Genomic DNA, 23,210 nt, shown 5'->3' with positions numbered 1-23,210 from the left:
TGTCTGCACAGTCCTGGGACTAGCTCCCAGTCTCGTGCACACCAGTTTTACAATGATTGCAGTGGAGGGTGTTACTGCTGGATTACAGCAAGGTGCATGAGAGCTGAAAGAGGTTCCGGACATTCTGAAGATGCCCATTCCAAGTTAACGTTCTCCCCCGTCATTAGTGGGCAGGGAATGATTTCTGTAATTCTGCACCATTAACTTCTAAGGCGATTGGACTATTGCTGAATCAAATTTCAGATCTAATTGTAACATAAGACCTATGGTTTGGTTAGTTAGGGCCTAGGTCAACAAAGCACTTAAGCACAGGCTTAACTTGAAACAGGCGAGTAGCCTCAATGATTCAATGGGACGGCTCACATGCTCTAAGTTATGCTTGAGCTTAAGTGCTTTGTTGAAACAGCACCTTGGTAATATTTTTTATAGTTAATCCCACAGCATTATAAACGAGCAGTGTAATGCGGAATCTGCTAACCAATGATTTAAAACCATAAGAGTAAGCCAACGGGACATGTTCAGAAGCAAACATCAGTTCTGTTTGGTTCTACGCTCTGCTTCTCTGCCTTCAGCTGCCAAAACCTCAGTCAGGATCAGCTCTTGCCAAGGATAATAAGCATCACCTTACATTGCCAGACTTGTTTGTTTCTCATTCTCATGAGGTTCTGACTCCATCCAGGTAGCCACATTATGCATCGTGCAGCCATACATGTTAAAACAGCCCCCCTATTTCAAGTTGGAAAACGAACAACCCCACCACCACACACAACTCACCATGCTGCTTAACTGACATGAGACATTCCTCTATGCATCCTGAAGGTGAGGAGTCCATCCCCTTTGGTTGCTGAGGAGCGTTCTGTAGCATCATCAAATTCAAATGCATTACTTCTGGCTGCAATTGGAGAGTGCAGCTCTGGGGTTCAGTCTGGCACAACCATCTTGCCTTCTATTCTAAGACCTGAGAAATTGATGTGGTGCTCACTCCTGATACATCATCATTATCACAGTCATTAAGATTCATAGATGTAGTCAGCTGTGCAAGGTACATATTGTAACACTTGGCAAAAGGAGAGTAGGGTTGGGAGGGGAACTTAATTTGATTGTAGTTTCCTTTGACGCATCGTATCACAGGATTAGACAATTGCCATACCCAGGTAAGAACCCATATGAAATTTCACAACATGCTCCTGCTGTATAGCCTTCCTGCTCTATTTAATCTTCCATGAACGCCGTTTCCTTCACTGCACTTTGCCATTTTTTGTATTCCTTAATTTTCCTCTCTCCATATCCATTATTGTGATCAATTGTAAGAAGAGTTATTTAAAAACCTTTGGACTATAATGGGCATGGTGTTTCTAAAAAAAAATAAATAAAGCAGCACCCCAGGAAATTCTTGCTTATTTCAGCCTTCCAATTTATGCCATCATGCATCACACGGTACTCTAATGTCTCACTAATCTGCAGCTCAATCTGCTGTTAAGCCGATTTATGATGCGGCAGCTCTCACCGAGGTTGTCTGATGTTCATCTGTTGATTGAATCATCTGCTACGTGTGATTTGCCAATGTGCCAGGGCAACCAGGGGCTCTTTTCTGCAGGAAAAGCTAATTGGCTCTCACAGTCCTGCAAATGACACCATGCAGATGGTACTCTGCTCCTGCGTTGACACCCCCCCACCCGACACACTGATTTCAATGGAGCTCTATACAGACAAAGGGGCTGTAGGATCAAGCTGCAGGATCATTGTCAATGTGGAAAAAGTTTCCAAACAGACCTGATCAGAACTCAGGGACTTTTTGAAAACTTTCCAATTGGGTTTGGAACATGGAAGTGAAGTTCCTCAAGCCACACAACTGTACTCATCCCACGTCCCCTATCTAGAGACTACTGCCCTGAAATGATCTTTCTCCCTTCTGCCTGCTCAACATTATTGGCCTGTAATGACAGTTGTGATTTCTTTCCCAGAGACCACTACCATGGCCAGGGCCCTTTCTCTTCCTCTCGCCCAGCTGCCTTCTTTATCCAGAAATGATCTTAGACGTCTGTTCACTGGGATCCCCTGGTCGAGCCATCGTTCCTTTCTCAGCATTGATAACAATGTGCCAAACTACTAGATGCTTCCCAGAAACCAGAGATAGGCATGAGCCAGAACTACAGATCTGATTACGCCCACTGTCTGGGGGAAGTTTGGATGTGGATCTGGAGCCAAAGCAAAACAAAGCACCGCATCACTTGACTATTTGCTGGGTCAGAGTATATCTTTCTGAATCAGAGCATATCTTTCTGAAAAACAAACAGGAATTATTCCTGGAAGTTCTATGGCCTCTGTTACACAGGAGGTCAGACTAGATCAGTGGTTCTCAAACTTTTGTGCTGGTGACCCCTTTCACATAGCAATCCTCCGAGTGTGACCCTCCTTATAAACTATAAACACTTTTTAATATATTTAACACCATTATAAATGCTGGAGGCAAAGCAGGGTCTGGGGTGGAGGCTGACAGCTCGCAACCCCCCCATGTAATAACCTCGTGACCCCCTGAGGGGACCTGACCCCCAGTTTGAGAACCCCTGGACTAGATGATTACAGGGGGCCCTTCTGGCCTTAGACTCTATGCCAACAAAATACTGTATCACTCAACTGTTTGCTGGGTCCAACAGGGCCTATTCTGTAATCCAGCCCTATCTACGCTAGCCTTAAAATGTCCCATAGTTGTTTGTGGCTGCCAGTGCAGCTCCATTGGAGGCAGCAAGGTGCGAGCAGGAGTGTTCTGAGCGGTAGTGCTGTTCCACTCTGTGGTCTAGAAGATGACAACAGTTCAAACACCAGTTCCCTCCAGCAACTTGTGTATGCAGCATCCATTCCCCTGATCGCTACCCCCAGCAGAGCTCCATTTTGGGTCAATATTTACTCATGAGCTTATACAGTATGTTTCTGTGTTTAAAACACGGGATTTCAGAAGTACTGGAGAGTTAATGGGACCTCAGCATCAGGTCTTATATGAACTGCAGCATCTTTTCACATTTGCAGTCAGAGGAAGGTCCATTCACACAGAAGCCCAAGTGTTGGAAGTAGGAGTGCTCGGGGTGCTGCAGCACCCGCTGGCTTAAGAACATAAGAACAGCCATACTGGGTCAGACCAAAGGTTCATCCAGCCCAGTATCCTGTCTACCGACAGTGGCCAATGCCAGGTGCCCCAGAGGGAGTGAACCTAACAGGTAATGATCAAGTGATCTCTCTCCTGCCATCCATCTCCACCCTCTGACAAACAGAGGCGAGGGACACCATTCCTTACCCATTCTGGCTAACAGCCATTAATGGACTTGACTTAACCTCCATGAATTTATCTAGTTCTCTTTTAGTTCTCGCTTGAAGTGGTTTCCATCATAAGCAGGGTTTACAATTGGGTTCCATGGCTCTCAGCACCTGCATGATACAAATTGTTCCAGCACCTCTGAACAGAAGCACTGGAATGTCGCTTGCACGAGAGATCCTGATGTTTCAGGAGACAAGCTGGTAGGAAAGACTGGACGGTTTGTTTCGGACTGTTTCCAGCTGACACTTGAATGGCTTGCTGAGTTGACCATTTGAGCTGGTAAATGAACGGCACAACTTGTCTTTCACGGCACAGAATTTTCGGAACCAATTTGAACCACTTGGAAATAGAGGTCACCAGAGGCTGCTGGATGCCTCAAAAACAGAACTTTCTGGCTTTGCACAGGCTCTGAGACATAGTACAGGATGGAGAAGAACATTTGTTGGCAAACTGACTCTACCAATACCTCGGGAGTGTAGACCTTCCAGCTACTGTGGCTTGTACTCCTTTGACTTCTTCCACAGAACACAATGTAGAATGAGGTTTAAAATTTCCACAGCTACATCTTTGCCATTTGTAACAGCTAACGATTACTGAAGAGTCCCTTTCCTTTTATCCGTTCTCATCTCAACTTGCTTTCAATGCTTTGTTTGTATTTATTTTATGGGTGCAAACATTTTTTTTTAAAAAGCCTTGTAAATTGAAAATGAACTCCAGGTCCATCTGACTTTACCTAGGTTTTACTATTATGGTATGAGATGAATGATCTGTGAATCTTACTTGATAATTAGGCAATTAGTGCTATTGTCAGGGAAGCTGTTAACTACATTTGTACTGGGTTTTAAACTCACTGTGATTCCGGCCCCAAACAGGGAAATATTAGATGGTGGGACTACAAGAATACATCACTGTGATTATCTGGCTGTAAATAAACCCTCAGGATGTATGGTTTATTGTGGTGATAACATACATTTTGTAGGTTACATAAATTGAGCAATCCTGCTGACAGAGAAAAAACCTGCGATGCTTTCCTCTGGTTGCTAGGAAATAGAGTTTGCTCTCTGATCCTTACATGCTTTGGTGCACACTCATGACAAATGATAGATTCTATACATGTGTGGTGGAGACCAGCCTGTTAGCAATCACTGAAAGAAGGCAAGGCAGAAACAGAGTGAAAGCCGAATTAATTTAACAAAAACAAAAAAGTATTTTTAGTGAAATTTAGTTCAATTAAATCTGTTTGCCCAAGGCATTTAAGAAAACGTAAAGGAAGGATAAAGTTAGCAATAAAGAGACAAGTGGTCAAAGACCTGGAGTCAGAGACAGATCTATTACACGAGCATAAGAGCTTGTATACATAAGGGATTTTCTCACCTATCAAAGCCCCTGGCGTAGAAGCGCTGTGGTTTCAAACCAGGGTAATTCACACTAGTGCAAGCCCCACTTCACCACAGGTGCAAAAGTTCCCAGTCTGGAGCGACTCCCAATTGACTTCTGAGGTCAGAGTAAATTGAAGGAGCTCCACTGGAGTTAATGGAACTCCACAGATTTACAACAGCTGCCTGGCAATCTGGCTTCCATTTACTAACTACAGGACGCTGCCTGTTGAAACGTGTGGAAAGTGATCAGATAGGAATATGCAACAGCCGAACTGGTGATAAAAGAGATACAGGCATAAATTCTTTTCACACACATAGACGAAGCCCACTTGTCCCCTCCTCAGCATTCGTAAGTGAGCATTTCTGAGATAATTAATTGTACTACACAATTATAATTAAAAGTCAGTAAAATAATCATAGGTGGTCATGTGATAGCCATTTCACCCAATCGGGACCTCACTGTGCTGCACAAACATATAGTAACAAACAAATCTTTGTCCCAAGAACTCACTGAGTTGGGTTCATAACAAGCTGGATCAGAAGGACTAACCAGACAGAAAGGAGTGGGAAGCAGGAGAAACGGAAGTCCAGGTAACAATGATATGAGCAGGCTTTCAGGTAGACCTGCCATGCACACAGTGGTAGTTGGCCAGCTGCCTGACTCTTATTTGGCAACTCTTCTCAGTCTCACCCCTGCCATAACAGGCGTGTTCAGAAATAGGTACATGCCCCTCCGCTTGTTTCACTTTCTAGCACTGGTCCAAACCTTAAGGTGCTGAGCATGTACCGCAAGTGGTACATGCTCATCCACACATCCACAAGTCCCATTGAAGTCAACCGCCTTCCCTAGCCTGCTCTCACTGGGACCAGTGGGAGTCCCGCGAGTGACTTTCAATAGGAGCCAGTCCAGCGGATGCTGAAGGTTCTCAGCAGGGTCAGACTGTCATGTATTTCCTACCCATCAGAATCACTAAAGTGACTCTTAACCGGCAATAAATCAAAGTTATTTTTAAAAAGAAGTGACGTGCTAGGGGTGTGCAAATACACAGACAGTACATCCCTTGCCCGCCAGTCATTCTTTGGGGGGGGGTCATTTATTTGAGAATAATCTCTACACATTGTGATTACTCTGTCTTATCCCTGCCACAATTTGCACATGGATTTAGGCAACAAATGTTAGGTACAGACATTAGAGAGGGCCCCAAAGTGCAAAATTGGGATAATTATAAAGATGGGATAGACCAGGCTTTTGGCTCTGCTCCAACTCTATAGGATATTTATTGGGGGGAAACGTTGAGGCCTCGCTCAGTTGGAGTCAGAGTTTGACTTAAGTGCCTTCTTCCCTCTGACTTGAATAGGTTTTCCTAGCACATCTTGAATTACCGGAGGAAAGGGAGCTGCTGAACCGTCAGTCACAGCGTCTGGCTAACAATCAATATTCTCTCCGGGACTCAGTATTGTGTGACTCAAACTTTCACACTCTAGGAGACAGATGCAGAGCCCACTTTTATTAGTCCGATAAAAATATAATCTTATCCCAGTGACACTATATTTCCCTAAGTCCTTTAAAGGACTTTGAGCCTCGTTTTCCTCCCTGGTGTAAGTTTTCTTCCCCTGAAATCTCCAAGTTCTTTTGAAAAGCTAAGATCATTTTGTTTATCATTTGCCTCCTTGCCTAATTACATTATTCAAGACCTTCTGATAGGAGACACAGAAAACGTTCACCTTGTCCTGATACAAATGAATTCAGAGGTCTCGTTGTTAATCTGAACCTTCCCATTCTGCTTTAATAGCATGTGTCCCGTCTTTGTTGGTCTGTTTCTTGCAAGGTCTAATGTCGTCTGCTGAGTGCTCGTATCGCCAGTGAACTTCAGTTGGTGTCCATGATGATCAGCACTTTGCAGGATCTGACTTTAGAGCATAGCTTCCTGAGTAAATTCTGTATATATGGCTCTATACCAGTGTTTCCCAAACTTGGGATGCTGATTGTTCAGGGAAAGCCCCTGGTGGGCTGGGCGGTTTGTTTACCTGCCGCGTCCACAGGTCCAGTCGATCGCGGCTCCCACTGGCTGCGGATCGCTGCTCCAGGCCAATGGGAGCTGCTGGAAGCGGCGCGGGCTGAAGAACGTATTGGCTGCCGCTTCCAGCAGCCCCCATTGGCCTGGAGCAGCGAACCGCAGCCAGTGGGAGCTGCGATCGGCCAGACCTGCGGACGGGGCAGGTAAACAAATCAGCCTGGCCCGCCAGGGGCTTTCCCTACACAAGCGGTCCCAAGTTTGGGAAACACTGCTCTATACAATTGATTAGTAATAATAATATATTTGCATCCTGGTGCACTGGACAACTGTTAAATGTATAGTCTGGGAGTTGGGTGCCTAACCTCCTTAACCCCTGCAGCTACACCCCATAGCCTTTCACAACATCAGCAACTGCTCCACACAGTGACTAGTTAATCGTCCAAGCCAATCTACTCCAGGACCTTTCTTCTGAGACTGCCACTAAAGATGTTAGTCAGCAGCAATTGGTGGCGGTGAACAGGGAAGTGGAGTGAGACCAAAACTATTTCACAGGGGCCACTCAACAGCTGTCACGTAGTAGCAACTTTTGATCAGCAGCAGCCTGAGCAGAAAGTACCCATAACATAGACTGCATAGAGCAAAACATGCCGTCAGTGGGCAAAGTACCCCCATGTATGGATTCAAATGAATACAGAAAAGCTGAGCACCAGCAATTCCCAATCTAGAAAATAGCTAGTTTCCCCATGTTCCTAATTTGTATGCGAGGCCCCCTAGAAAGTGCCTGTTATTGCAGAACGTGCCCCAAGGGGATGATAGTCTATCCACCATTCACTTGACTCAAGGACTGTCAGGTTGCACTTTGGCCTTGTGTAAAATGGTCGCCATTTGTTCTGAAGGCAAACAGAACATTTATGAATAGATGCATCAATAATGAAAATGCAATTTATGAAATTCTTTCCAAATCAAGCCAATGGAAGATATTTTTAAAAATGAACTATTTAGCATTACACACAGCTTTGCAGCTAATGGTGCTGTCAGGAGGCAATCACAGCAAATCCATCCGTGCGAATCCTGTCTCTAGCCAGCCAAGTGAAGGCTCAGTTATTTAACAGTGCACCCTCATCCAGTCTGTTGGAGCGGCATCCTCGTTAGGCCTTTCATCTGCTTCTTTACTGCATCCCTCGCCCGAGAACAGCCGCTGCCACCGCACTTTCTCTCCTACAGCAAACGGGGTCCAGGTGTTTGTGGACTGCTCCAGTCCATCACTAATGCTGCCTTATGAGCTGGTCTGCCCGCATCCTCTACAGCAGGGGAAGGCAAACTACGGCCCGCGGGCCGGATCCGGCCCATCAGGGCTTTCAATCCGGCCAGCGGGATTGCCAGCCCTGTGGCGCAGCAGGGCTAAGGCAGGCTCCCTGCATGCCCTGACCCCGCACCGCTCCCAGAAGGGGCCGGAACTACATCCCTGCAGCCCCGGGGGGAGGGGAAGGCAGAGGGCTCCATGCACTACCCCATGCAGCACCCCCCACAGCTCCCATTGGCCGGGAACAGGGAACCACGGCCAATAGGAGCTTTGGGGGTGGTACCCGCAGGCGAGGGCAGCGCATGGAGCTGCCTGCCCCACACTACCCCCAGGAGCACTGCCGGACGTGCCGGCCACTTCCGGGAGCAGCGTGGGGCCAGGGCAGGCAGGGAGCCTGCCTTAGCCCCGTTGTGTACTGCTGCCACCCTGGAGCCGCTCGAGGTAAGTGGCACCAGCAGGCTGGAGCCTGCACCCTGAACCCCTCCTACACCCCGCACCCCAGCCCCCTGCCCTGAGTCCCCTCCCGGACCCCGCACCCCTCTTACCCCCCAACCCCCTGCCCTGAGCCCCCTGCCGCACCCCTCCTGCACCCTCAACCCCCTTCCCTGAGCCCCCTCCTGCATCCCTATCCCTCCCCCACCCCAACCTCTTGCCCTAAGCCCCTTCCTGCACACTGTACCCCTTCCCACACCCCAAACACCCCCCCACACCCAAACCCCCAGCCCTACATTTATGGCCCCGCACACAATTTCCCCACCCAGCTGTGGCCCTCGGATCAAAAAGATTGCCCACCCCACTGTACAGCCCAGTGACAGTCAGTCCAGTGCAGAAGACCTGCCCAAGTCCTCTGCATCATGTGCTCCCTTATTCCTACTGCCTGGGGAGGGATACAAAGGGGAAGCAATCACGCAGGATGGTGAACACACCCTTTCATGCTGGAGAAAGAGGGTTACATTCCAGTTCCAAACAATCCAGTACAGCTTTTTATGAGGAAAAGAGTCTGTGTAGGAGGCTAAAAGGCCAGTCACAGCAATTTCAGTATGCAAAGGTGTTCTTCAAGTGACATCTCAGGCAGGAGTCTTGTCTTGAGCCAATCTGCATTCTCTCATGTGATGGCCTATGGCTGATACTACATCATAATGACATTAAAAGGCAGGGTCCTGAGATATTTGGCTCCAAATTTTCAACCTTCTCTTTCCTTAACTGCACATAAAAACATGGTTGGAAACAAGCCCCAGAGAGTTTTATATTCAGGACTCACACATTCAAGCACTCAGAAACTAGTCTGATGCGTTCTATACCAAACCTTAAGAGACCTAGATTAAATTTTGCAGCCTGAGAGAGCCATGGGATATAATTCCACTAAATCAGAGACAAGATGCACTATGTTCTAGGGTATCTATAATACTGGAAAAGTCTCTGGAAATTTGCAAGACTGAATATTTGAAAATTAAAGGCCAACATTTTCTAACTTGGGGCCCCACAGTTATTTGCAGCCTGGAGCGTAGGTCAGGCTTCCATTTCTCTCTCTTTCACCAAGTAAGCTGCATATGAAATGAAGAAGCAGAAAGAAATACAGCATTTAAAAAAAAAAAAAAAGCCTTGAAACTGTCTTGCCTTCCAATTTTGTTGTCAAAAATGGTTGGGACTTGACAACCAACATCTAGCTGTGACCTAATTTTTAGACTCATTACCACATTTTTTTCCTAGTGTTTTTGGCATGATGTTCTCATTAATATAGAAGTGAGAGTTTGCTGATTAAAATGGAGAAGAAAAAATGTAAGATACTGAAAATTCTTCAGTACGCCTGCCTTTAGCAGGAGTAATTTAATACCAGATTTGGGGGGAAAAGATCAGCTACACGTTTTTCCTCTGTAAATCCAGATGTCTACCACTTGGATCTACTTTTAGACAGAGGAAAAATAGTTGCTATTTTCAGCAACTCATTCATATTATCCACAGCAACCAAAGTGCTTTCAACAGCTCTTCTGCCCAAAATGCTTGTGAGAAGCAGGCCAGTTTTCTTCTTCTTTGAAAGAGTAAGAAAGCAACTAACTTTTACTTAGAGATGGACCTGAACCAAAATCCCAGATCAGCACATGAATCTGAACTTCTGAGTCAAAGCCATCTCCGATCATAATGACATGTAAAATGTTACACAGTTAACTAACATGGGGCTTGAAACAAACATTGCCTTCAGTTGAAAACAAGACAAGTCATCTCCCCAGGTTGCACCAAAATTAAAACACACACACCCCTTACCAGTGTTAAGCTTTATAATTCAACAGTTCTTATAACAGATCAACGAGGTCCATCATCGTGTGACCTAGCAACTGAACAGTTCAGCTTTCCGTTGAAATATCATAAGAGGTAAGGTAGAAAGCAGACAAGACCTGCAAGATTGGCTTTCAATTCTCAAGGGGTTCAATACAACCCTTTTTTAGTTTGTATGTTTCAGTTCACATGGGTTTGCACCTGCTGTGTTTAACTCAGAGTTTCATTTTAAAATGAATCCAGAAACTCAGAGTGAAACTCAGTCAAAGCTGTCGAATTTCAGTTACTGGTCAAAGTCAGTGGGCTTAACCGCCGTGGCCCCAGCATTAGGAAAAGCTGTGATTATGGTGGAACTGTGTATATTAGAACAAGTAGCCTCCTCACATCACACCCCATATTAAAATTGTGGGCAGAAGTGGGCCACATTTTATATTTATTTAGATTTAAATAAGATGCCTATCCCCCGACCTAGGCATCCTCGCTGCTGTTTAAACCAATGATCCATGCTAAGAGTAACTACCCAGTACCACAAGAGAATTAACTTAACCAGCCAGTAATCTGAACAGCAAGAGAATATATTTAAATGGCTTCCCACTCACCCACCCCATATCTCTAGCAAACAGAGAGTGTTTGTAGCATGCCTTAAAGGTAAAGAGATTCAGACCGTTTCATATCGAGAGTAGGGAGCAAATTCCAGAGCTTGATGTAGAATGATATTTGAAGTGTTTTACAAACCTTAATTAACTAAGCCTCACACCAGCCCCACAGGAAAGGAAGTGCTATTTCCATTTTAGAAATGGGCAAACTGAGGCAAAGAGAAATTAAGTGACTTGGTCAAAATTACCCCAAAATCTGTCAGAGCCAGGAATAAAAAAAGCCCACATCTCCTGACCCCCTAGTCCTGGACTTGTAGAGAGCTTAGATATTTTACATACTATAGTTTTGCAGGCAGTCTCAGAAAGGTTGTAGGAACAGAGAGGCAGTATTTTCCTTAGAGAACTAGAAGCTTTAATTCCTGTAGCCTAGCAAGCACACAAAACAGTATTATCTTGGGGCAATGGGAAAGCTAATGCATGTCATCTCACCACTGTTCTTGGACTGAAGGAGAAGAAAAACAAAAACAAACCCAAGGGATCCATAAAGACTGAACTAGAAATAGGCCAACTATACTGGATCATTGTTTTGCGACTGTGGCATCCTTCAGCCTGTTTTATGTCTTGTACTTAATGGCAAGAGGAATCTAAACTTTGGTGTGAAGTGAACAGCGAAGAAAAATTCAGTCTCTATCACACCACAAACTAATAAACACAGGCAGAGAGTCATATACCAATAACACGAGCTAGAAAGTCCAGCTGGGGGTGGAGGGGGGGAGGGAAAGGAGGGATGGAGGAAAGCAGTCTCCTGACATGGCCAAGTATGGGGGAGGAGGGTAAATAAGAGGATGGTTTATTGTGCTAACATAAACACGAGGAAAATCTGAAAGACTAGAAGGACAGAAAACAACTGAAAACTATACAGAGAGACAGTCCTAAATCCAGGAGCAATAAACACACACTAATAAATGATCAGGAGAAGATTTTATATTGCATCTGTTGTTTTTTTTTAAATCAAGGAAGAAAACTGGTCAGGCAATACACTTCTGTGGATTATAGCATGCCTGGAGTGAGATGTGGGACACCAAGCCAAATGCGGTAATTTTACCCACAGAGAGAGGCAGTAACCCCTAGAAAGACATTTCCTGAAGTGGGTTTGGTCTGATATGGAAGAGGGTATATAGTTGAAAACAATGTTAAAAATACATTTTAGGGAAATCAGAAAACTCCAGCTGCATCTGGAATTCTAAAGCAATTTCAAAAGGAAGAAAATGTAACAGAGCTCCAGTCAAAGACAAACAAGGATAGGAGAAGTTCCCGTCTTTTGAATTCACTGGACGCCAGATATCAGGCTTTCCATTTTAGATCGTGGATATAAATTGGGATATTAAGACTGTGTGACGGGATCTAGCTACCCTGCCAGCTTTCCCAGCAAACAGGGGTCACAGAACTGGACTAGGTCCCAAGCTGGAGAATTTTCCCCATTCATTTTCTGGTGATGATAAATCATTCTATTTTCTTGTAGTAAGTAGTGCTCTTTAATCTCCCAGAGCCCTGAGGAAGAGACCTGGAAGACAAAGACTTTTTTGGGGGGTAGGGTGAGAGATGGAGCTGCTGAACTATTGGACTTGCCAAACACAGACACAACATTTTATACACACACGAAAATGCATATAAAATGCTCCACACCTGCTGTGCTTAAATTTTTTTTACAATAACTTGTAATCACTGGGCCTCTGCGTATCTACAGTGTTAAGTCCTTCTGAGAAAGAAAACTAGACCAGAACCAAACAGAACTTTTTACCCCCATTTTTCCTGCAAAAATTACATTTCTATATATTGAAATAAATAAAGTCTTAGTATAGCAGGTGTGATTCATGCCATGTGCACTGCTAAGTTTACTGCATCACCACTCCTGAGACAAGACTTCAGCCCCAAATGGTGTATTTTTTGTCTGATCTGCCAATTTTAACAAATGTCCAGAATCATGGGCCAAAATCTCATGTGAACGGCTATGGCCTGAGATTTAGCTGTTTCTGGGCTGGAAAGGGAAAATAAGTCCCTCTTGTTTTTGTATCTGTCCCGGAAACAAAGTCACAGGGACAGGTAATTTGAACCAAAACCAGTAGCCGCTACCACTCTAAACCCTCAAATTGCAATATTGTCAGCACCAAGCATTCAAAAATCCTCCCCTCCCCAACAGTCATGAGACTGGCTTAAAAGTCAGGAGAACGGTACGGACTTTAGATCCCCTTTTCTAAATGAAAGCCAAGATTTTCACACAGACGCATGAATCCAGAACCTGGGACTTTAAATAAAAATTGCAAGACTCATAATAAAAGTAGCTAAAGTTTGCAACAGATTCAAGGTCCAAATGTTGCCCTTGTTATTAATGGCTAGTGACAGTCCTGTTAAGAATGATATTTAAAGCAATTAACAGTTCAGAAAATGGCCAGTGCTCTTCAGAATTTTTCCAGGTACATGTTCTGGTAGAGATGGTTTAAGACGAGTGCTTGAAAGACCTTGGTGCAGTCTGTGAAATGGGATAGATACTAAGGAAACAAAGATTTTGCAAGCAATTAAAAACCAAAACCAAAAAAAAACATTCCTGTTCCTGCTGGTTTTATTTTTCATGGTCAGGAAGACTTAACCCTTCACAGTTAGAGGCTTTGTCTACACTCACACTTTTGTCAGTAAAACTTCGTTGGTCAGGGGTGCGGAAAAAACACCCTGCTGACGGACGTAAGTTTCATTGACAGAAGAGATGGTGTGCACAGCACTATGTTGGCAGGAGACGCTGTCCCACCAACATGGCGACTGCTGCTCATTGGGGGCGGTTTAATGATGCCGATGGGAGAGCTCTCTCCCGCCCGCATAGAGCAACTACATGGGAGACCTTACAGTGCTGCAAGACTCTGTAGTGTAGACACAGCCAGAGTTCTTCACATAAGCTAAAGTCTCAGGGTATGTCTACACTTGCAGAGTTTTTGCACTGTAAGTTTCACCGGTGAGAGGGAACCGGTGAAAGTAAAGCGCTGGTTCGTGTACTCACTTAATTCCTCAGGCGTCAGAGAGTATTTACACTAGCAGCACTTCCATCCCGGATGAGAGCAGCGCTGTAGGGCAGCTATCCCACAGTGCAGCTCTTTCCATTTTGACGATGGGTCTTGTGGGAAGGCAGGGGGGAGGGGTTTGATCGCGGGGCATCCTGGGTCCCTGCACAACCTCCTCTCCCCAAACGCTGATCAGCTCCAGCAGCTCAGCATTGCTCTAAGCGGGGGATCGTTTGCTTCAGGGAGCAGGCATTGTCACCTGGACAGATAAGTGAGCATTTGCCAAGAAAACAAGAAGGGGAGTTTCAAAGTTCCCGGGGCTTTACAGGGGGAGGGGTGGATGTCTGTTTTCCTGCTGGTCAGAATGGTCACTTAGGCACTGTGGGATATCCTCAGGAGGCTAAAAGCTGTGTAAACAAGAAGAACGTGTCTTCACTTGCACATCACCGCAAAAGCATCCCAGGTAAGAGCTGTACCCCTCTTGTGGAGGTGGTTGGGTTTTTTTTTTTTTGTGCAGTGAAACTTCTGAGTTTCACCACAAAAAGTCATTAGCAAGTGTAGATGCTCCCATGTTTTTTGTGCAAAAAATGGACTTTTTCTGCTTTAAATGGCAAGTGTAGACATGCTCACAGGCTCTGACTTTTAGTTATTCCATTCCTGTGCTTGGGGTAGGGGTGAGTGGGGTGAAGAGGGGTGGGGGGAAAGGAAAGGTGGTGTTAAACTACCTTTGTGCTCACTGTATTCTAGAGCTATGCAAGTGCTGCTCTAACACACACACACACACACAGCTTTCCCAGGGCTCACAGAATAGCTGCCATGTAGTGCATACGAGCTATGTACCAATACACTCCTGATCTGACCCTTACATCTTGGGCTAGGAGCAACTCTACCTGGGCCACTGAGGTCCTCTGCACAGGAGGTTTCTTAGAAGAGCATTTCTACCCTCTGTAAAGTCCCTTTATGCTGCTGGAATACCCAAAAGGAACCTTACTGTACAAATGAGAATCTGTCCCTGAGACATCACTGGGCTGGGGGTAAGGTTAGTGGAAGGGAAGACTGGAATGATTTGAATACATACACATCGGACTGAGTCAAACAGAATTGTTCATAGCTTCAGAAGGCTGAACTTACATGTTAAGTACCTTCCCTTCCCCCACACCCCATTAAGGATTAGACTGTCAGATCTCCAATAATGAGCCCTGTTCAAGGGTGAACAGATGTAATACATGTCAGGCTTAGAACCTAAGAACACAGCTGGCACTGAAAAGTCAGCCATTTTCCATGGCTTTCGTCTTGTCACTGAGCCAGTTTGATTGTGGGCAAGGACTTCTACAGATTCTGCGGAAGGTTCAGTGAACCATATACTTTTAAAACATGCCTATTTATCACTTAAATGGTTTTATTTTCTCACATGAGACTCTATGAAAAAAGACTATAATGTATGGAGATATACCTATCTCATAGAACTGGATGGGACCCTGAAAGGTCTTTGAGTCCAGCCCCCTGCTGTCACTAGTAGGACCAAGTACTGATTTTGCCTCAGATCCCTAAATGGCCTCCTCAAGGATTGAGCTCACAACCCTGGGTTTAGCAGCCCAATGCTCAAACCACTAAGCTATCCCTCCCTGCCTCCCTGTTGAATCCTGTTTTGTAAAAAGTGTGAGTTTTCTATTGGCTTTAAAGGTTTGTGTTGTACCTTGAGAATGCTCATTTAGTCCTTTAATACAAAGACCTCTGGACAAGAGACCTCCCAACAGACACACTGGCAAGGCTCCGTGTGACAGCAGCAGGTTGACATGCACCTAGAAAGACGCAATGCCCTGGGAATTAGAAGCGGCTGTAGGCTACAGCAAATGTCAATAGACGCGCTTCAAGCGGATGAATAGGGATGTTTGATTCACAAACAGTATAATCCTTTTTTGTTGTATATATTCATTTAAAAAAAAACGTGATGGAAGTAAGAAATTCTTCACAACTGGCAATGGATCAGTCGTCCTCTGGGGAACGTAAGTAAGACAAGACACAGGATATTGGTTTAGGCAAAGGTTTTCAGCTGAGCTGGTTGGAGAGTGTGAGGGGGGAAAAATATCCTGACAATTTTTCCAGTATTTTAGTTAAAAAAAAGAAAGAATAACTGGATGAAACTTTCCCACCCAGCTCATGTTTTCAATGAGGGTGGACATCCAGAGCGCTGAAGTGCAGAGATGACTTGGTATAGAATTACCCTGTTTCGGCTATATAGAGAAGCGAATGACTGTTAAGCATTCTCCACCCAGGGTGGGGGAAGTTTGCAATGTCATTTCCCACATTGTTCTGGTTCACTGATTTTTGGCAGCTTTTTGGCATGATCTGTGAATGTTTGAGGTTGGTCACACTGAATATTTGCACAGCGCTGTTGTAATTCAGGGCTTAATTCAGAGCTTTTGTGAGGCTAACAGGATAGGTAGAGCCTTTTGCCAGCCTTCTACCTAAGGTGCATTTAACACTTTGAGCCTTTGAAATACAAGGCCCAGCCCAACTTCTATTGAAGCCTGTGATGTATGGAGTTATCTACCCCTTTCAGGTTTCAAAGTAGCAGCCATGTTAGTCTGTATCCGCAAAAAGAACAGGAGTACTTGTGGCACCTTAAATTTGTTAGTCTCTAAGGTGCCACAAGAACTCATAGACTCATAGACTTTAAGGTCAGAAGGGACCATTATGATCATCTAGTCTGACCTCCTGCACAATGCAGGTCACAGAATCTCACCCATCCACTTCTATAACAAACCCCTAACCTATGTCTGAGTTATTGAAATCCTCAAATTGTGGTTTGAAGACCTCAAGCTGCAGAGAATCCTCCAGCAAGTGACCCGTGCCCCGTGCTGCACAGGAAGGTGAAAAACCTCCAGGGCCTCTGCCAATCTACCCTGGAGGAAAATTCCTTCCCGACCCCAAATATGGCGATCAGTTAAACCCTGAGCATGTGGGCAAGACTCACCAGCCAGCACCCAGACTCACCAGCCAGCATTCTTTATGGAGAACAATAGATGTCAACTAGATTACCTTTTTGTTTTTTTTAATAGGCCTCGTTTGTTATAAATCCTCCAGGCCCATTACTCCTGTTCTTTCTACCCCTTTCAGTGTACAGACAAATATTCAGACTGCAGAACCACTGAAGTGAAGCAAACACTGCTCCATGAGAACTTGTTGCAAAAACATGGAATTCTTTTAATTGTTTATTTTCGTTAGTCTTTAAACACTACCACCCCCATTCTGAGTTGGAAACTATTTTTTTTAATGGCACCTATAAAGAATCACTTCCTCTGTAATTAAGAATGGTGCAATTGATAGATATCTAATTCTGGTTGATGATATCATCATGTTTATATAGGAAAACTTGCAAAGAGTTCCAAAAATGATTTTAAAAAAATCCACCACAAAATTATTCCCAGACCTTGCTGTTCTGAATGTATTTATTTGCAGTAATGAGTGTGGCTTTATGGGAGCAGATGGGCAGTCCCAGAGAGGATGATTTGTTTCCCCTCTTTTCTTACTTCATGATGTATTTTATGATTTCAGCAGGTCAGTGGCTGCCATGTGTTCTTTCTAATCTGTAAGTGCTTTTCGTTTGCTTCATTCTTGGCAGCCTTTGTATTTACCAAAGAGATCAGATACGGACAGATGATGGCTGAGTCCCAGTCTCTTTGAGAGTTCAGTGCTTGGATGTTGGCAGCAGATAAAGAAATAGGGATTGCTGTTTCTGGTACAAACTGTGTGTGTGTGTGTGTGTGTGTGTGTGTGTGTGTGTGTGTGTGTGTGTGTGTGTGTGTGTGTGTGTGTTTAAATGCTTCTTGTAACACCCTCAATAGATGTAATACAGATGGGCTGCTTTATGGAGAACAATAGAAGTCAACTAGATTACCTTTTTGTTTTTTTTTAATAGGCCTTGTTTGTTATAAATCCTCCAGGCCCATTAACCTCTGAACCACATCGATGATATCTCTTCTGAGCTAAATTGCCTGTATTTACAGACATTTTTTTGTTCACTTAGAGCTGTATTCAGGAGAAAAAATAGCCCATTACTGCACCGTTCTCATGGATTATAAATGAAAATCCTCTCTTTGTAAGATGATGCTTTTCTGAGACCTGTTATAAAAGTGGACAGCTCTCACTGATGCACTCAAGGGTGGAGTCCAAGAGTAGAAAGTTAATCACGCTGATACCAAAACTATTCTAGCAAAATAGTAGGCAAGAACTGGATCATTTTCCTTAGCTAAATTCAAAGGAGCAAAAACCTCCATGCCGATAATATGAGGTCACTTGCTATCCCTGTTAACTTCCTAGCTGTAGCGCTAGAAATGATGGGCTAAACCTGTGGAGGCCAAGGACCAGGTTGCACATACAGCAGGGTATCACAGAAATCTTATAAGCAGCAAAGCAGTGACTTAAACTGAAGAAATCAGATGGGCAGAGTCAGAGACAGGGCTGGCAACATGGAATCCAACCATCAGAAAAATGCACGTCGGAAAGATATACGATGACAATTTAAGGAAGACGGGTCCGGCAATAACAAACAAGCTCTTTTGTGAGGATCCTGCGCATACCCAAGCTGCCAGTTAGTTGGTTGAAGGGACCACTGAGTGCTATCGGGGAGATCACTCTTCCCCACTTCTTTCACTCTGCTTATTGTGCTGCTCCAAACAGTCTGCATACACCTGCTGTCCGCAACATTGGCTGCCGTGGGAGCGGATGCCCTGCCGTGCCTTCTCCAAGTGAGCCTTGCATCTGGGCAATATCAAAGTAGCCTGCCTCATTGCTCCTCAGTCTATCCCTACTCCTGCTTTTCCATGGGAGTTGCTTGTTGTCTACATGTTCTGGTACATGCCTTAACTCATTTTATCCTGCACTAGTTTTTCTTCCATGCCTTATGGGCTTGATTTTTTAAAGGGGTGCACGATTTAACTGCATGCACAACAAATAAAAGCATGCCTGCCGGCCTAATTTTCCTGTGCAATTCCTGTAGTTGCACACAAATATCTGATTGTCAAGGGCCCACCTGATTTTCTGGGGGAACAAACATCCTAATGATCACCCAATTTACTTTTTTCTGCACACCAGAGAGTAATTAAAAAAAAAAAGTAATAATTGGAGATATACCAATCTCCTAGAACTGGAAGGGACCTTGAACGGTCATTGAGTCCAGCCTCCTGCCTTCATTAGCAGGACCAATTTTTGCCCCAGATTTTTAAGTGGCCTCCTCAAGGATTGAACTCACAACCTTGGGTTTCGCAGGCCAATGCTTGAACCACTGAGCTATCCCTCCCCCTCTATGTAGAGTATAAAGCTCTTAATTTTGTCCTCTTTCCACACAACAGTCCATGCCTTTTAAAATCATTCATGTTTTTCGCCCTCATTTACTCTGCTGTTTAGTAATCTACAAACTATAACATCCATTGCAACCCGTAGATGGCACAGTGCATGTTACTTTTCACATACACCTACATATCATGGTGACTGCTGTACGAAAATACCTAATAGAATGCTTTCAAAACAGACATGCTCACCTCCCTCTCCCCCTTGGTGTCTCATTCAAGCATTTGCATATTTCATGACTCCTTAAAGAACATTGTGTCATAACAAATGGATATACAGTACAGCCTATTCCAGATCTGAAAGCTCATTTTAAACTTCTTTCTTGGCTTTTCTATTTTAATTCTAAACACACATTTTTGGAAGCTCTTTCTAAACCATTAACACGTTGTCATGAAAGGAAAGATTGAGATTAGCATTTTTTTTCCTACTACCAATTATTTTAGTGTCACCTTTTAGTGGCTAACAGAGCTGCAACAATAAAGTGGCTAAAACTGTGTATAAAATTCTGGCTGGTGCCCATTCTTCTATAGCAAAACTAATTTCCCTCTGCATGGCTTTGCTTTTTCCTCACCTGTGCATCTGATTGCATATATATATATATATATATATATATATCTGCCCCTGGAAATTTCCACTACTTGCATCCGACGAAGTGGGTATTCACCCACGAAAGCTCATGCTCCAAAACGTCTGTTAGTCTATAAGGTGCCACAGGATTCTTTGCTGCTTTTTCTGATTTCATTGAAATTCCTGCACATATCACTAAAATGTACATCATGGACCTGGATCAAAGCCCATTAAATTTCCATTGGCTTCAATGGGTTTTGGGTCAGGCCTCATATTCACCAAGAAAAAAATCTTCATTTGCCTGAACTACCCCTTTTGAATCCCTGTCACATACCCACTCTGAAGGCCTCTTTAAATGAGAACTAATTTCTAAAATAAAGAACCAGCAATTACTACATTTATTTATTTTACTGGGATTCAAATTGCAGCAACATCTCCCTGTCTCCTGGCCAAACTGCAGAATAAATAGAGTCCCTATTAAATCTCTTGCATTTCTCACATATGGCAGGTCAGAGGGTAAAAGAAGGCTGAGGTAAGAGTCTGCTGAGGGAGGAGACACTGGACCATGTGAAGTCAAGAGGAAAAAGAAAATTCAGTCCATGTGGATGCACATTAGTGCATGAAGGAGGGAGAGCAGAACTGGCATAACAGGCAGAACGTAGAGAAGCAACTCAGAGGTGAATATATAATCCAGCTGCAAAGAATGTTGCCAGAGACCACTTTATGGGTAGAGCATGTTCCTATTTCAATTTGCATTGTGTTCATACTTGGTTGGCTTTATTTTCGATAGTTTATAGTTCCCCATAATGATACTTAGAGCAACTTTGCAGATGATGTTCATAATTAAGATATTACAAATGTATTGTATTCTGCAACCAAAGAGTGAGCAAGCTGGCTAGGGAGGGCTGATCACAGATGCCAGGCCATAATGACAATGACAATACTTCCTGGACACTGAATGTGTAGGAATAGCTTTATTTACCCAGGGTTGGGCTGTCGGTGGGGACTGAACCTAGGACCCCTGGATCTAAAAAACATCTGCTGCTTCAACTAAAGGACCAAGTACACTAATTTGAAAGCCATAGCAGATTCAAACCTCTATACTCAAACTAGCTGCTAGAGAGGGACAGAGAGTCACATGGTTCAGTTAACCCGCTAATCAGTGCACGTTATGCCTCCCCCTCTCTGCCCAATCCACAGAAGATATTGGTCTGTGACAGCCTCCACTACAGAGCTCAAGCTGTAGAGGCTCATGGTTCCAGTTCTGGAGGTCCATAGGTGAGTCATCAGTGCCAAGATGGCAGCTGTCACATAACCACAGGTTACCAATAGCTCAGTTAAATATTAGTCGGGACAAATAATCAGTTAAGGCAGATGCCACGTCATCACTGCATAGTGGGATGATATATTTTCAGGTTTGAAATGGATGGATGTCTATGATATAAAAACAAATTTAATGTGGGAATGGGTAATGACTATCCAAAATTCAACCCAATTGACTGCCAGTAGGTACTGTCATTCTTAAAGTGTCAATATTTACCCACAGTTCCACATCATTGTACCTCTGATACTATAGCACATCCACCCCACCTCCACCCCTGTGCTTGGAATAGGAAATAAACTGCCTCAGGTACCAACTACACCCATGTAACCCCATTGACTTGGCAGAAATGTAATTAAAAGTAGAATTTGTTACAACAAATGTAAATTAACCCCTTCATGTTGGGATAAATCCTGTGCTTAGCTCACAACCAAGTAAGTAGACTATGCACGGAAGAGTCCTACAGTGCCTTCATACCCCTTTATGGTACAAGCCATATATTTTCTACTCAGTAAGAGCAAGCTTTACCACCTCATCATCTCTTAATGACCACTTTACGGTCTTGAAGGAAGGGTGCTCACTGTCTGTGGAATCAGTTAATAGAAAATGTGCCAGCACACAATGCTCAAGAATTCACAGCATTATTTATGGTTTTCATAGGACCAATAAAGTTTGTTGTGGTGCACTGCAAATGATTTCCTTTTGTGCAACTCTTTACAACAACATCTAACATGCTGCTGCTTAAATGTTTCCCTTAAATAGATGCAGAAGTGGCCCCCAATCACTTATGGCATCTTATGGCTCCCAACCATCGCTTCTTTTTAAACCCATTTTCTCGCTGAGCACTTGCTACATGTCAGCAAGGTCCTTGGAGAAAGCGCCATCATCACATCAGTTAAAAGAGTAAGATTTATTTTGCCTGTTTGTTCTATATCTTAGTTTGACAGTAGGGCTGAAATAATCACTCTATTGATACAGAAACCCAAACAGAGGAAAGGGAAGGTTTTGCTCCATTACTTTAGCATACTTTAGTCAACTCAGAGCGCTAATGGCCTGATCTAAAGCCCAGTGTCTTTCCACTGACCTCAGTGGGTTTTAAATCGGGCGCTTACAGTGAGTATGAAAATCAGTGAAAGCCGACTTTCTCCACAAATAATGCTCCTGAATATGTCCTTCTATGCAAAGAGCACCTCTCCAAATTTCTCACTTATTTCTGGTCACTGAATGATTCTGGCTGCATCTCCATTATTATCTTGACCGGGCTATTCCCATGGTGTTTCAGATTCTCCATTGTATATTTCATTGTTTTCATTTATACCAGTACATTCAAACAGAGGGAAATAGTTTTGAGAGATGCCTTTATATACCCACAAGGTCTATCAATAGCCATTTAGGTCCATCAATGGCTATTAACCAGGGTGGGCAGGGATGGTGTCCCTCGTCTCTGTTTGCCAGAAGCTGGGAATGGGCGACAGGGCATGGATAACTTGATGATCACCTGTTCTGTTCATTCCCTCTGGGGCACCTGGCATTGGCCACTGTCGGAAGACAGGATACTGGGCTAGCTGGACAACTGGTCTGACCCAGTGTGGTTTGACCCAGTATGGTCTGACCCAGTTCTTAAGAGTGCAAGAAATCACAAGGAATAAGAGGAAATCTCACATGGAAGGGAACAAAGATAAAGGCTTGACTTCATACGTGGACTAAAATGCATGCAGACATCTGGTCTAGACAAGGATTATTTTAAATAAAAATGGTATCTTTGACGACATTTCAGGAGGTGAGCAGCTACACCTAAACTTTAGAGAGACAAGTAAGGAAAGCAATTTGGACAAGGGTTGTAAAAGGCACTTTCACCACCAGGAAAAGTAATGAGTGTTGCGTGAATTATATCAAGGGATTAAAAGGCTGCCTATCAATTATAAAGGAATTGTGTAACTGCTACAGAACACTAAATATTGGGGGACTAGTGAAAAATTTTGATGATTAGGGGGTGGGAGTCTGAGAATTAAGACCCTGGCTCAGCTGGAAGCCTTT

General features: G+C 44.0%; 1 protein-coding gene across 22 annotated transcripts in view; it reads right to left on the bottom strand.

Annotated features, from left to right (window-relative positions):
• The window catches only part of PROK2 (prokineticin 2), a 227,257-nt gene that overhangs the window by 140,451 nt on the left and 63,596 nt on the right, over positions 1 to 23,210 (bottom strand). The window contains exons 6-7 of one of the 22 annotated variants that reach the window (XR_005583103.1): positions 15,630 to 15,735; positions 13,360 to 13,432 (exon numbers count right to left, since the gene is read on the bottom strand). The exons of 20 other annotated variants lie outside the window; for them this stretch is intronic. The gene's annotated coding sequence lies outside the window, so the exon portion shown is untranslated. Of the gene's footprint in view, positions 1 to 13,359; positions 13,433 to 15,629; positions 15,736 to 23,210 lie in introns of those variants that run through there. One more of the 22 variants, XR_005583102.1, reaches the window with a different exon arrangement.

Source organism: Mauremys reevesii, linkage group 7 (assembly GCF_016161935.1).
Source record: "Mauremys reevesii isolate NIE-2019 linkage group 7, ASM1616193v1, whole genome shotgun sequence".
Lineage (NCBI taxonomy): Eukaryota > Metazoa > Chordata > Testudines > Geoemydidae > Mauremys > Mauremys reevesii.
Note: the sequence above shows the minus strand (reverse complement) of the source record. Positions and strands in the feature narration are given on the sequence as shown.